At 38.7% G+C, this 16,732-nt stretch overlaps 1 pseudogene; it reads right to left on the reverse strand.

The window, feature by feature from the left end:
- The window catches only part of LOC124775524, an 83,340-nt pseudogene extending 67,229 nt beyond the window's left edge, over positions 1–16,111 (reverse strand).
- Positions 16,112–16,732: the final 621 nt, after the last annotated feature.

The following is a 16,732-nucleotide window of genomic DNA, read 5'->3' on the forward strand; positions in this document are numbered from 1 at the left end:
ATTAGCGACCTCAAGGCAGTTTCTGCTAGGCTGAATACCGTAACACCTACAACCATCAAAAAGAAACGCCAAGTATATCTATTTAAAAAAGCTGATAAAAATGCTCTTAATGCCATTTTAAGAGACAGTCTTCACTCCTTCCGATCTGATCACGTAAGTGTAGAAAAGTTGTGGAATGTTCAAAAATGGTTCAAATGGCTCTGAGCACTATGGGACTTAACTTCTGAGGTCATGAGTGCCCTAGAACCTAGAACTAATTAAACCTAACTAACCTAAGGACATCACACACATCCACGCCCGTGGCAGGATTCGAACCTGCGACCGCAGAGGTCACGCGGTTCCAGACTGTAGCGCCTAGAACTCAGGCCGGCTTGTGGAATGTTTTCAGAGAGATAGTATCAACAGCAATTGAGTGATATATACCACATAAATTAATAAGTGATGGTAATGATCCCCCATGGTACACAAAACGGGTCAGATCGTTGTTGCAGAAGCAACGAAAAAAGCATGACAAATTTAAAAGAACGCAAATCACCGAGACTGGCAAAGTTTTACAGATGTTCGAAATAAGGCTCGTACTTCAATGCCACATGCTTTTAATAATTTCCACAACGAAATTCTGTCTCGAAATCTCATAGAAAACCGAAAGAGATTCTGGTCACACATAAAGCACACCAGTGGCAAAACGCAATCAATACCTTCAGCGCGCGATAACAACGGTGAAGTCACCGATGACAGTGTCACTAAAGCAGAGTTATTAAAGACGATTTTCTGAAACTCCTTCACCAAAGAAGACGACGTAAATATTCATGAATCCCACTCAATAACAACTGCCAAGATGAGAAACATAGAAGCAGATATCCTCGGAGTAACGAAGCAGCTTAAATCACTTAATAATGGAAAGGCTTCCGGTCCAGACTGTATACCAGTCAGGTTCCTCTCAGAGTATGCTGATAAAATAGCTCCATATTTAGTAATTAAACGCAACCACTCGCTCACAGAAAGATCCGTACCTAAGGACTGGAAAATTGCTCAAGTCCCCCCAAAAAGGGAAGTAGGAATCCGCTGAATTACAGGCCTATATCACTAAAGTCTATTATCAGTAGGGTTTTGTAGCATATACTGTATTCGAAGAAAACGATTTATTGACACATAGTCAGCATGGTTTCAGAAAATATCGTTCTTGTGAAACATAAATAGCTCTTTATACTCATGAAGTAATAAGTGCTATAGACAGGGGAAGTCAAATTCATTACATATTTTTAGATTTCCACAAGCCTTTCGACACCGGTCCTCACAAGCGTCTTCTAACCAAACTGCGTGCCTACGGAGTATCGCCTCAGTTGTGCGACTGGGGTCGTGATTTCCTGTCTGAAAGGCCACTGATCGTAGTAATAGACGAAAATTCATCGAGTAAAACAGGAGTAATACCCGGTGTTCCCCAAGGAAGTGTTATGGGCCCTCTATTGTTCCTGATCCATATTAACGACATAGGAGACAATCTGAGTAGCCGTTTCAGATTGTTTACTGATGATGCTGCCATTTACCGTCTTGTAAAGTCATTAGATGTTCAAAACGGCTTGCAAAATGATTTAGATATCTGTATGGTGCGAAAAGTGGCAGTTGACCCTGAATAAGGAAAAGTGTGAAGTTATTCACATGAGTACTAAAAGAAATCAGCTAAATTTCGATTACGCGATAAGTCACGTAAATCTGAAGGCTGTAAATTCCTCTAAATACTTAGGGATTACAATTACAAATAAGCTAAATTGGAACGATCACATAGATAATATTGTGGGTAGAGCTAACCAAAGATTGCGATTCATTGGTAGAACACTTAGCACGTGCAGCAGGTCTACTAAAGAGACTGCTTACACCACGCTTGTCCGCCCTGTTCTGGAGTATTGCTGTGTGGCGTGGGATCCGCATCAGGTGGGACTGACGGATGACATGGAAAAAGTACAAAGAAGAGCAGGTCGTATTGTATTATCGTCAAATAGGGGAGATAGTGTCACAAACATGATACGTGAATTGGAGTGGCAATCATTAAAACAAAGGCGTTTTTAGATGCTACGGGAACTTCTCATGAAATTTCAATCACAAGTTTTTTCCTCTGATTGCGAAAACATTCTGTTGGTACCCACCTAATAGCGATAAAAGATCATCACGATAACATAAGAGAAGTCAGCGCTCACACAGAAAAATTTAAGTGCTCGTTTTTCCCGCGTGCCGTTAGAGAGTGGAACGATAAAGAGATAGCTTGAATGTGGTTCATTGAACCCTCTGCCAGGCTACGTCAATAGCAAAGTAATCACGTAGATGTAGAATGCGAGATGCTTATAACAGTTTAGACAACGAAACTTTGTCTCTAAACCTGGCAGAAAATCCAAAGAGATTCTGGTCGAATGTGAAGTATGTTAGCGGCAGGAAACAATCAATGCTTTCCCTGCGCGATAGCAATGGAGATACTATCGAAGACAGTGCTGCTAAAGCAGAATTACTAAATACAGCCTTCTGAAATGCCTTCACAAAAGAAGACGAAGTAAATATTCCAATATTCGAATTGAGAACAGCTGCCAACACGAGTAACGTAGAAGCAAATATCCTCGGAGTAGTGAAGTAACTTAAATCAGTTAATAAAAGCATATCTTCTGGTCCAGACTGTATACCAATTAGGTTCCTTTCGGAATATGCTGATGCATTAGCTCCATACTCTACAATCACATACAACCGTTCGTTCGACGAAAAATCAGTACCCACAGACTATAAAGTTGCACAGGTCACACCAATATTCAAGAAAGGTGGTAGGAGTAATCCACTAAATTACAGGTTCAAATCGTTAAGATCAATATGTAGCAGGATTTTGGAACATATATTGTGTTCAAACATTATGAATTACCTGGAAGAAAACTGTCTATCGACACACAGTCAACTTGGGTTTAGGAAACACCTTTCCTGTGAAACACAACTAGCTCTTTATTCACATGAAGTGTTGAGGGCTATTGACAGGGGATTTCAGATCGATTCCGTACTTCTGGATTTCCGGAAGGCTTTTCACACTGTACCACAAATGCGGCTTGTTGTGTAATTACGTTTGATTGGAATATCCTCTCAGTTATGTGACTGGATCTGTGATTTACTGTCAGAGAGATCACAGTTCGTAGTAATTGACGGAAAGTCATCGATTAAAATAAAAGTGATTTCTGGCGTTCCCCAATTTAGTGTTACAGGCCCTTTGCTGTTCCTTATCTATATAAACGATTTGGGAGACAATCGAAGCAGCCGTCTTAGATTGTTTGCAGATGACGCTGTCGTTTGTCTACTATTAAAGTCATCAGAAGATCAAAACAAATTTCAAAACGATTTAGAAAAGGTATCTGAATGGTGCGAAAATTGGCAGTTGACCCTAAAAAACGAAAAGTGTGAGGTCATCAACATGAGTGCAAAAAGGAATTGGTTAAACTTCGGTTACACCAAAAATCAGTCTAATCTAAAAGCCGTAAATTCAACTAAATACCTAGGTATCACAATTACGAGCAACGTAAATTGGAAGGAAAACATAGAAAATGTTGTGGGGAAGGCTAACCAAAGACTGCGTTTTATTGGCAGGACACTTAGAAAATGTAACAGACCTACTAAGCAGACTGCCTGCACTACTCTTGTCCGTCCTCTGCTATGCGGTGTGGGATCCTTACCAGGTAGGACTGACGGAGTACATCGAAAAAGTTCAAAGAAGAGCAGCACGTTTTTACTATCGTGAAATATGGTAGAGAGTATCACAGAAATGATACAAGCTTTGGGCTGGACATCATTAAAAGAAACGCGTTTTTCGTGGCAACGGAATATTCTCACGAAATTCCAATCGCCAACTTTCACCTCCGAATGCGGAAATATTTTGTTGACACCGCCCTACATTGGGAGAAACGATCACGACGATGAAATAAGGGAAATCAGAGTTTGTACGGAAATATACAGGTGTTCGTTCTTTCCGCGCGCTATACGAGATTGGAATAATACAGAATTGTGTAGGTGGTTCAATGAATGCTCTCCCAGGCACTTAAATGTGGTTTTCATCCATGTAGATGTAGAAAGCTACACACCATACAAATACCTGCAGAAAAGAGCTCCTAATTCTTAAATTTGTATTGTATGTTAACGAATTCCATCTTTTCATAAATATTTTACTTGTAACAGCCAGTCTACATTTGATATCCTCTCTACTTTGGTTATCATCAGTTATTTAGCTGCGGAATAGCAAATCTCATGTATTACTTATATTGTCTCATTTCTTAACCTAGTTCTCTCAGCATCGCCTGGTTTAATTCGACTATATTTAATTACCCTTGTTTTACTTTCGTTAATATTCATCTTACAATCTCATTCCAAAGTATTCTCCATTCCGTCAAACGGCTTTTCCGAATCCCTTGTCGTCCCTGGCTGAATTACAAAGTCATCGGGAAACTGAAAAGTCTTTATTTCTTCTCCCTTAAGTTCAATCCCCTTTCTGAATCTCTTCTGTCTTTTATTTACTGCTTACCCAATTTACAAACTTAATAACATCAAAGAAAAGTTACAAGCCTGTGTAACTAAATTTTCAAATATTGCTTCCCTTACATGGCCTTCCTCTCGTATAACTGGAGCTCGATCTGTGTACAAACTGTAGATAAGTATTTTAGTCGCGCTAGATAGGAAATTTACGCACGCTACAATCATAATTTCTAAGACTGTTTACTGTCAACATTGTCAAAAGCCTACTCTAAACCTCAAATACTACAATTTTAGGTTTCTTTTTCTTCAGTCTTTCTTTAAAGCTAAGCCTGAACGATAAATATCACCTCCCGTGTTCCTAAATTTCTTCGGAAATAAAACCTGTTCATCCACGAAGTCGGCGCCTACCAATTTTCCCATTTATCTGAAAATAACCCGTGTTTCTTTTTTTTTTTTTTTTTTGCAAGCGTAACTTATTAAATTAGTGGTTCAGCAATATTCACACCTCACTGCACAAATTTGTGGTTCGGCACTATTCACACCTTGCTACACTGGCCTTGTTTGAAGTTCGGATTATTACATACCTCTTGAACACTGAGGTTATTTCGACTACTGATATATCTCACATGCAAGGTTTTCTCGTGGCTGGCTCTCCCAAAAATCATAATAATTCTCAAGGAACGTCATTTACTTTTTTCTATTTAGGTCCTTCAGAGAAGTGCAGTATGTCCTCTCACATTCTCATTTACTTCCTCTTCTCTTTCTGTAATACTGACTTCAAATGCAGTGAAATTTTAGTGGTTGGTAGGAAAGATATTTAGACGTTGTTCTTAATATGTAGACGTGAAGAAACACAATTTCCCGTCGGCATATCTCACATGGTAAGAAAAATGTTTTGCTTCCCCGACCCTATGTGAGCCAATCGTGGGAGATGTGTGTTGCACGAAGTAAAATGTATTGAACATCATACTAAATGAGGTATCTAGAAATTCGGAGAATAAAAGCGTTTACCGCGGCAAAATGAGAGAAGAAACTGAAAAATTAGATGTCGTGTTACTGATTAAAGGTAAGGTAAAAATGTTGAGATACATAACGAACTGGATAATGAAAAAGGTAACAAAGGGTATCAGTTTACTTTCCAGCCTTTGGAATTAAAATGTATAAATCATCATGAAAGCTTAGTAGATACATCTAATTTATCTTCTTTTATTGGATAGTAGTTCCTGTTTTCATAGCAAAAAACAACATTTAGTAAGAGTCATTGTTCTTGAAAACAAAGTGTTCTTGAATTTATATGGCCACATAAATAGAATTATTAGATATATTGCTGTTTCCCTTAATCCCTGATGTGAACGCCAGAAGCAAATACACACCGGTTTCTAATACACTCTAAAAGAAAAAAAGCAATGCATCACCAAGTAATTGTACTAATGGGACAGAAATCTGTAGATGCGCTGTACATGTATAGGCGAACGAATAATTGCACGTTTAGAAAGAACAAGATGATTTATTCAATAGAAATAGCCTCACAAACTGAGCAAGTTATTAAGGCGTTGTTCCAACTCTGTCACTTAAACACGCAGTTATTCGGCGTGGCACTGACTGATAAGAGTTCTTGGATGTCATCCAAAGGGACATCGTCACACATTTTGTCCAGTTGGCGGGTTAGATTGTTTTGCGTTCCGCGTCTGCTTTTTACTGAAGCAAATGTGTTCGTTAAATTGCGGTCATTATAAATTTATAAGCGATCTAGAGGTTATTATTTGCAGCAGAAGTCCATGTCCCATTTGAAACTCATCTGGTCTTCCTGTATAGAACTCTCGAGAGCTTAATTGACAAAAACTTATCGATAGCCTATGGATAACAACTAGATTCGATGTGGTACCTCAGCCTACCGGGATTTGTAGAAAGGTTTCTGTGAAACTTTAGAAAGTAAGAAAGCTGTACTAGTTAATCGAAGCTTAAAAGTGTGAAGTATGTTTATGTTATATGTCCTATCTGCGAGAGTGATGACCGCAAATACGAGGACGTGAGTCATAACCTCGATCTGGGAGACAAAAAAATCTTCATGAGAATGAACTTCAGTGTAAATTCCACTACAGAGTTATGTCAGTCTGAGACTAAAGCATTACCAGTATATTCTGGTCCTGGAAAAGGCATTTCCATTTGAAAAAATTTTATTTTCATATTTTAAATGTAACAAATTTATTTATTTAGCTCTTTTCAACCACCCAGCATCAAAATTTACTCGATAATACGTCTCAGACTTTCCTGTAGCCTCTCTTTTCTTCCTATTCCATCTGCTTCATCCTAAATATTCAGATTGTCTTCTGGGAACGGATATGTTCTGCTCTGCTGTCTGTGAATTCCTTTCACGAATGCTTTAATTGTTTCACAGCCCTTTATGAATTCCTTAATTCTTTTTTTTTCGTTACCATGTCGCTGTGTTATTCATTGCTTATCGAATCTGTAAGTAGGCTGTTCAGGTTTTTACATTGGTAACGCCACGTAGCGCTCTGTATGAAAATCACTGGCTGTGCTGCGTGCAGTCTGTGGCTGGTTTGCATTGTTTTCTGCCATTGTAGTGTTGGGCAGAGGGATGTGAACAGCGCGTAGCGTTGCGCAGTTGGAGGTGAGCCGCCAGCAGTGGTGGATGTGGGGAGAGAGATGGCGGAGGTTTGAAATTTGTAAGACTGGATGTGATGAACTGCTATATATATTATGACTATTAAGGTAAATACATCATTTGTTCTCTATCAAAATCTTTCATTTGCTAACTATGCCTAACAGTAGTTAGTGCCTTCAGTAGTTAGAATCTTTTATTTAGCGGGCAGTAGTGGTGCTCGCTATATTGCAGTAGTTCGAGTAACGAAGATTTTTGTGAGGTAAGTGATTTGTGAAAGGTATAGGTTAATGTTAGTCAGGGCCATTCTATTGTAGGGATTACTGAAAGTCAGATTGCGTTGCGCTAAAAACATTGTGTGTCAGTTTAAGCCCAGTCACGTATATAATTTTTCAAAAGGGGACGTTTCATATGTCGACCCTTAGCCGAGGATACCTCACTGGAATCTTCTGATTTTTTTCTTGTAGTTTGTGTAATTAGTGTAGCCTTTGTTTATTGCCAGCACGTAATCATAGAGAGAATTTTCTTTGTAATTGTAGTTTTACATTGTTGTACAGTAAAACAGTTGTGACATGCATGTAGACTTGCACCAAGTATTTCGCAGCTGCGCTTGCAATTAAGTAGACATTATTTCCATTGCTATGTTATCTTATTTTGCTCTTCAAATTGTGCTTTTCTGTGTTATCGTGTGAAATATTGTGACAATTATGGCGTTTGAAAAACGTAATACTAGGCTCCAAAGTAAACTGAGAAATGACAGTGAAGACGAAAGCAGTGTGTTAGCGCCACTGTGTAATGAATTAACTAATGTTCAACATGGTAATTTGGTAATTGTGCATAGGGAAATGGAGCGGGCGGCAAACAATGGCGTAGGCAGTGAAAGAATTAGTGAACAGGGAAGCATTATCGATCGATCGCTCGGAAACAGCTCGCCTCAGGAATCCGAAATGACAGGACACAATTTTACAAATACTGTAGATTCAGGTTTTGCGTCCTCACCGTTTTCTCAAATAAGTCAAGACACATTTTCTGCTTGTCAAAATGTGAATGTTGCCGGTGCAAATGCACTGCCGAAAAGCGTAGAGGAACAGATTCCACACACTAATGCATTGCTATTACAGCTAATGCAACAAATGGAACAAAATCAGAGACAAACACAGCAAAAGCTTCAAAAGTTAGACACAATGGAACAACACCAGAGACAAACACAGCAACAGTTAGACACAATGGAACAAAATCTTCAAAAGTTAGACACAGTGGAACAACACCAGAGACAAACACAGCAACAGTTAGACACAATGGAACAAAATCAGAGATAAACACAGCAAAAGCTTCAAAAGTTAGACACCACACTTGAACAAACACGTGAAGATTTAACTACTGAGTTACATAACATTGAATCGAAATGTCATAAAGTCTGTAATGAAGTGAAAACACAAATTTGTGAGCATTTTCAACCTTTTTTTTTTTTTTTGATGCATGAAAATGCATTACAGAATCACGAAGCAGCCATAAAGAACTGCAAACCATTGTTCATGAAAATCACGACACCTTGCAAGCTAAAATTGACTCAGTTGCATCTACCGATTCAGTTACGCAACTTGCAAAAACTCAGGAAACCTTAAAGGACACAGTAGATACTCTGAAACTTGGTTCAGAAAAACACACTGAGGAAATAAGTACACTATCGGAGAAAGTAGCCGAACTTTCGGATCAGTTCACTAACTTATCTAAAAAGGTAGATGATGACCTGAATGACACAAGACCTGTAGTCATCACTGACACAGAAGAGTATGAACAAATTAAGAAATTTAAACAAAATCAGAATCAAATTAATACGCAACACAAAAGAGAAATCCGGGAAGTACAAGACCAGTTGGCACAAGTAATACAAAGTTACATATTTCAGAGGGCACTCGCCCTCCAACACGGGAAGAGGGACTTAGAAATACGGAAAAGCCACAAAATAATTTCGGAAATTATGGAAGAAATTCGCAAGGTGCACTGAATTTTGAGATGGAACCGCCGACACGACGTAACAATGACTGACATGTCACTCGCCGACATGATGACTTTGACTATAAGCTGTTCGTTACTACTCGTAAATTCAAAACATTTAAGAATTCTGACAAAGACATTCATCCACAAGCGTGGCTCCATCAATTCTCTCATTGTTTTCCTCCCAACTGGTCATTAGAGCATAGATTAGAATTTATGTGTGGCTATTTAGAGAATGAACCAGCTGTAAGAATGCGATCGGTCATTTACGATTGTCACAGTGAAGGAGAATTTTACCATGCCTTCCTCTCAGCATATTGGTCTCAAGCTACACAAAACCGAGTAAAACATAGCATCATAATGATGAAACGTTTCGAACAATCTGAATTTTCCAGTCTTGTGAAATATTTTGAAGACATGTTGCACATGAATCAGTACCTGTCAAACCCATACAGCCCCTCAGAACTCATCCGCATTTGCTTAATCAAATTACCTGAACATTTACGACATATTATTTTGGCAGGACGTTGCAAAGACGACATTGAAGCTTTTCAGGGGCTCTTACAAGAATTAGAAATTGACACTGACAATTGCGGAACGCGAAAACAGGAACACAACAATTACAGGTCACATCCGTCGCAATTCCGCGATGAAAGAAATAATAACTGGACACGACAAGGCTATTCTCACTACACAAATCGTGACCAAAACAGACACCACCCATATGACAACCGTTGGCAGAGTAGTAATAATTACAGGGAAAGATCACCTCACCGCGGTAATGACTATCACAGAGACAATCAGAGAAACAGACAATATGGGAACCAAAATAAATATTATCAAGGGAGACAGAATAACTTTAGACGCAACGGTCCAGCGCGCAGTTACGATTCAGGGAGAAATTCTCCACCACGTGACCAACAAGAAAGAAACTATGGAATCTTCCGACATGACGACAGACGATATGATCGTAATGACAGACCTGAATTGCATCAGAACTGGCGGGATTTAAACAGAGCAGGGCCCTTTCGACAAGGTGAATTTGTAGAAGTTAGGTCTCCTAATCCCAGTAACGACATGCGCCAACAAAGAAACAGACAATGACTCGCACCGCAGGCAGCCACGTGCACCCGCTGGCTCAGGGAAAAATAACATAGACGCTAACCTTGAGAAATATTTTAGCATTCTTTACCGATGTACCATACACCACATGATAATTCCACTGACGCGTACTAGGAAAAGTAAAGGTTTACACCACATTTCACATGTAAAACCGTTTATTGAAAGATAGTCTGCTTTTTTACTTTGTTTTTGGCATAAACGTTTTCACTTCATATATCTAGTATGCATTGTCAGACTAAGAAACTGTTACCATGCAACAATGTTTGAAGTTAAATATCCAATCAAGAACCAAGAGAACTTATTTAAACAGAAATTACGAATGCATTGTTATAGTGAACAGACGTCACAGTGTTATTGTGTGTGTACATTCTTGCTTGTTAGTTGCACGATTACGTAACGACTATAAGGCTTACATACTTAGAATATATACTGGTACTGCTAATGAGATTTTCATGCAACATTTTGGTTTACTTGAAAAGACATTCTTTATTTGAAGTACATACTTTCTGTGGGATTAAAGATGGCTTTGCATTTGGTTTCTTTGACAGCTACACAATTATATCATGACGCTACTAATGTGTGACACAATTTACATTGTTGCTTTTGCGGTGTATCTGTTTTATATCTGCACAGTTTATATGTATTATTCTGGAAAATATAACATGTTTTAGTAGTAACTTTCGTGGTAAAGCTACAATGAGACAGCCTTTTTCGTAGCACAACAATACGTTACAGCACAGTACTTTCTTCATCACGGCAATAAGCGTAATAACTAAGATATCTATAAGCAAAGCATTTCACTTTTGTTTCTCATGAGGTAAGTACATTGACTTCTGCAGAACTTAGCTTTGGGAGGACGATAACTACGACACTTCCACAGATATTATCTTACAACAAGACGCACAGTTTAGCGCTACAGTACACGTATTTGAGTGATTAATTTTGCACTTAAATCGTTTATTTTTAAAGATATTTGAAGTACAATGATCAAAGGTTTTCCGTGATACATTTCATTCCATTGCTGTAATCTGTAACACCTGAGGGTATAATTACATTAATCCTCAGGGGGTACACGCCTACTTTGTGTACCATGTGTTTGGCAAGCACAAGGAGCCCTAGCTAATATGGTATTTGCTTACACAACTTTACACATCGGTACCATATTTCTCTAACACATAAATTACACAGCTATCTGATTGTTTAACAGAGAAACAAACATTTTTTTACTACATCAGTGACACATGTTTACGCAATTACACAGTTGGGTAACTTCACACTTATGAAATTGTATTTTGTCTGTACTTTGTGAACTGTTCATATTTTTTTGAACCATTGTGATACTATGAGAGCTTTGAATGATGTATTTGGTAAGCAATCATGATTTTTGAAGTACGTTTGAGGTAGATGACTTTATTGAAGGTCTTGAAATTATTGAAAGAGGCTGCAACGATTCAGAGATGTGGTTGATCTGTTATGATGTTATTATTGTGATGACAATATGTATTATGCTGTTGAGGTACGTTTATAATCAATAAGCTGAGATCGTACTTTAAAGAGTAATGAAATGTGTGTATATGCGTGAATGTATCAGAATGCCGCTGAAAATTTTTTGGACACTTTTATATTTACAGAATTTTGTTTCTACACATTTGTAACGCAAACTCTCGACCTGTGAAATTTCTATATGAGACTGTCACTGCTGTCGTAAATATTTCGGTAAGAAAGTTAAGTGACCTTCACGTAATGCGTCGTGGACGCCCAGCTGTACCACCTGCCTGGAAAAAAGCCATTAGTGTGTGCCTTTCACAGGCACAGGTGGAAATAAAAGGCCATTATCCTCGCTATTGACATTTCTTTGTAGAAAGCATCGCAAATATGACACGCTCATTACTTGAAAACATATGATTACTCGTACTTTGTGCTCCTTACTGAAATGCTTATGAACTGATGGGAAATATCCTTACATCTGCACACCTGGTTACGACAAGCGTCTTTCTACGAGAGTTGAGAGAATTTCTACTATCTTATGAAATGCCACATGGCTATTGAATGATATTTTTATGCTTTACTTTGTACACAGTTGCTTATTTCATTTGATATCTGGTTTCCAGCTGTGTTGCAGCATTGGTTTTATAAAATAAAAGTAAATGCATTTGCTAATGTGAACACCTTCTGTCAACAGATCTAGTCAATAATAATTTCATGATCCACAGTCTTCGAAAAAGGAGCACTTGGAAAGAAAAGAACAATCAGAAGGGACTAATAACAGTAATTGCATACATAATTTTCTCTTCAAGTACTTGGTAATTTCTTTTATAGAATAAGTTGTGGTACAACACTTTAATTACATAGACATTAAGATGTTAATATACATTTCCCTTGTCTGCATTGTTGTCTTTAGTGTACTAAATCATGCTGTAACCAAATGTGTAGCCGCATGTCCAACAGGCCAGATGGAGTTTCTTGCAAAAGTGCTGGCCTCTGTGACCGAGCGGATGTAGGCGCTTCATTCTGGAACCGCGCGACCGCTGCAGTCGCAGTTTAGAATCCGTCCTCGGGCATGGATGTGTGTGATGTCCTTAGGTTAGTTAGGTTCAAGTAGTTCTACGTTCTAGGGACTGACGACCTCAGATGTTCCATAGTGCTCAGAGGCAACAGATCTAGTCAATAATAATTTCATGATCCACAGTCTTCGAAAAAGGAGCACTTGGAAAGAAAAGAACAATAAGAAGAGACTAATAACAGTAATTGCATACGTAATTTTCTCTTCAAGTACTTGGTAATTTCTTTTATAGAATAAGTTGTGGTGCACCACTTTAATTACATAGACATTAAGATATGAATATACATTTCCCTTGTCTGCATTGTTGTCTTTAGCGCAATATTTTTTGTGCTTGAGCTATGTCATATTCAGATATAAGTTATTGCATTTGCTGCTGCTGTTTGCCACTAAATTTCACTTTGTATTTCTGTTACGCTAGTTTTACTACTGATTTATTTTTCTTGTTGTTGCACATTGGATCATATTAGTTGTAATGTTGCATTGCTTGGTAATTTAGATTTACTGTAGCTTGCTTTGCAATGTTCCATTTTTTTGTCATTGCTGTTTGTGTTAATTGTTTTGTGCTGCTGCATTGCCTTGTCCCTTAGTTTAGCATCTGAGCTCAGTAGATTTAAGTTAGCTTAAGATGGGGTAGGCCATATAAGAGAACAAGTTGTGATGAATTGGAAGAAATGCATTGAGAAGCTATAAGAAAATGGTTTGGCCAAAAAAGTATTTTGAAAGAGGATATGAACAAAAAAGTAGGGTTTAGGGACAACAGGTTTAGGTAGGAATTTCTTTGAAATAAATGATGAGGTAAGATAATGGAAAATAAATAATGAGGTAAGAAATATGTGAACATATAAATACAGAAAGCATGCTTGGATAGGATTTCTTTGGTGAAAACAAATATTGAAATAGGACAAAAGATCTATGGAATGAAGTTTTGGGTTGGGCTGTAGTACCAAATGTTACACTGAAAACAAACCCTGTCCTTTCCTCATATATTATACCGCTAGGTGTTTGTGTACCCTTGTGCCTTTGTGTTTTTCCTGTCTTTATGTATGTAGCTAATAAGATTTACATTGTGGAATTTTTATGATAGTATGTTATCTACTTTGTAAAGATGTTTAGACATTATTTATTCTGTTTTGTTTTAATGCTCATATGTGAAGTTGATGTTTCAAAAGTTAGTCTGATCTTTTACGTATTTACTTATGTCATAATTCCTGTAACACTGATGTATATGTTTATTTCTATTGTTTTGTAAAGCCTGTATTACTACAAATGTTATCTGTATTATTACGTTTTTAATGACGTATTTTGTTCCTTTGTTATTGTATTCTGATGTTATAAAATTCTAATTGACAACAGTTCTTCAAATTAAGTAACTTGTGAGGTACATTTCACTGGTCATAGTATATGGACAATATGTGAGTAGTAGGGACTGATAGTGTTTGCACGTGTGTTAATAATTTAGCGAGGGACTGGTTAACAGCATTGCTGGTTTTAAGGACAATTAAAAAAAAATCATTGTGAGTGCACAAGTGGTGGTTTATGGACTTGCAATATTGTCCTATTGTCCGCAAGACTCTTCGATGGTGATTGTGCACCTGCACATCGCAACAGATGGTTGCTGGCCGTCTCTACAAGTACTACAGGGGGTCTGCATCTTTGATGGCCCACCAATACCAGTATTTCTACAAGGACTGCGGTGGGCCTGCACCTCTGTTGGCCCACCAATACCGCAATCTCTAACAAGACTGCAGTGGGTCTGCTCTGTGATGACTTACCTACCAATATTCTTGAAAACTTCGACTGACTCTGTTGTGGGTTTGCTCTGGTGTGGCCCATTACCTGTCTGCATGTCAAGAGTCAGCACTGTCTTTCTGTTGGAAGGACAACACTACTTTTGCAAGAGTGCATGGAAATCCACTACTTCTGTGTGCATTTTCTTTTACTGCTCAGACTTTGAGAAGAAAAAAACACAATTTTAGCTTTTGACCAACATTGCATCAAAAAGTGTGTGCATTTGATTTCATTGTTATCGTAAGTATGAAAATTTATTTCAAATCTGTATTGGCCACTGCCCAAAACAATTTGTAAAATTTTTTGTGGGGAGCATGAGGGCTATGTAAGTAGGCTGTTTAGGTTTCCTTATTGGTAAGGCCACGTAGCGCTCTGTATGAAAATCACTGGCTGTGCTGTGTGCAGTCTGTGGCTAGTTTGAATTGTTGTCTGCCATTGTACTGTTGGGCAGCTGGATGTTAACTGCGCGTAGCGTTGCACAGTTGGAGGTGAGCTGCCAGCAGTGGTGGATGTGGGAAGAGAAATGGCGGAGTTTGGAAATTTGTAAGACTGGATGTCATGAACTTCTATATATATTATGACTTTTGAACACTATTAAGGTAAATACATTGTCTGTTCTCTATTAAAATCTTTCATTTGCTAACTATGCCTATCAGTAGTTTGAATCTTTTATTTAGCTGGCAGTAGTGGCGCTTGCTGTATTGCAGTAGTTCGAGTAACGAAGATTTTTGGTGAGGTAAGTGATTTGTGAAAGGTATAGGCTAATGTTAGTCAGGGCCATTCTTTTGTAGCGATTTTTGGAAGTCATATTGCGTTGCGCTAAAAATATTGTGTGTCAGTTTAGTGTTGATCAGAATAGGTAAAGAGCGAAATGTCTGGGTGCGTTCAGTTCTGCTCAGCTGTTTGAAAATCAAATAATGTAAGAGGTTTATCAGCATAGTAATTAATTAATTTTTCTAAGGGGAGGTTGCAAGTTGTATCGTAGCAGCCTTCGTCCTTACGTGTACTGAGATCCGAGAGAGGTTATAATAAGTGAACAGTATCGAATTGTTTAAGATGTGTTGTAGAAGGATGCTGGAAAGTAGGTGCATTGATTAGAAAGGGCGAGGGAGAGAATTGTTTTAGACGCAGGTAATGTCCATGACACAAGAGCGGGCTCTAGAGGGAAAAAATTGTAGAAGACAAAAATTGGGTTATATTTCTGAAATGACTGAAGACGATGGGTGTACGTGCTTTCTCAGATGAAGAGATTGGCACGGGAGAGGACGTAGTGGCGGGCCACGTGTTCCAGATTACTGATGACTCAGAAGTGAAATACACCAAATGGATTAGCTTTATCAGGCTACTTGATCATAGTAAATGTAGTTCTTAAGAGAGCTCAAATTGAACCTGAGAGGGCCGATAGGCGGCAGTGCATACGGGATGGCCTGGAATGCTCTGTAGGGCCGGCCAGAGGGCGTCTAGGCCTTGCGGCCCCTGAGCGTACCCTGCGGGATGGTCACCGTCACCGCGCCTCCCAGTCGTGCCATGTCTGCCGGCCGTCTGACCCGGTGGTCAGCCTGCCGCGCCCGGTGTGTCTGAGATAGCGGGACACCGCTCCGTTATCAGTGAGATATCAGTTCTTCGAAGATTACCGCTGGCGCTGAAACTGAATGGTATGCACATAACTCGATGGCTCTCTAGTACTCTTCCACTTCAGCTCCCCTAAATCCGACGCAGTAGATCATTTTGTGAAAGTAATCCACATACCGAAAGACGCGTTCATTAATGAATTAAGGTAGTGAGTTTTTCTAAATAAAAGGCCGTGTTGATGTGTGTTATAAGCATTATGGTACACCACTGGCCATTAAACTTGCAAGATTAACAAGCATCAATTTGGCTTAAAAACTGCGCTACATGGCTGGGTATGCCAGTGATGAGCATATCAACGCGACCCTGCAGAGTAGGTAGGAATGATTAGATTTCCATTCAGAACACAAGGCTATATTACACAGCCCGTTTCTCTTTCAGTAATTGCAGTTGAATGCTTTTTTATGAGAAGATCGTATTATGGAAGATGGAGAGATGCCTGAAACCATTTATCGAATTATACATCTGCAGAATCGTGGGCTTTCAACAATCATTACAGAATCTATGGATGCAGGAAGACC

This window comes from Schistocerca piceifrons, chromosome 2, assembly GCF_021461385.2.
Source record: "Schistocerca piceifrons isolate TAMUIC-IGC-003096 chromosome 2, iqSchPice1.1, whole genome shotgun sequence".
Lineage (NCBI taxonomy): Eukaryota > Metazoa > Arthropoda > Insecta > Orthoptera > Acrididae > Schistocerca > Schistocerca piceifrons.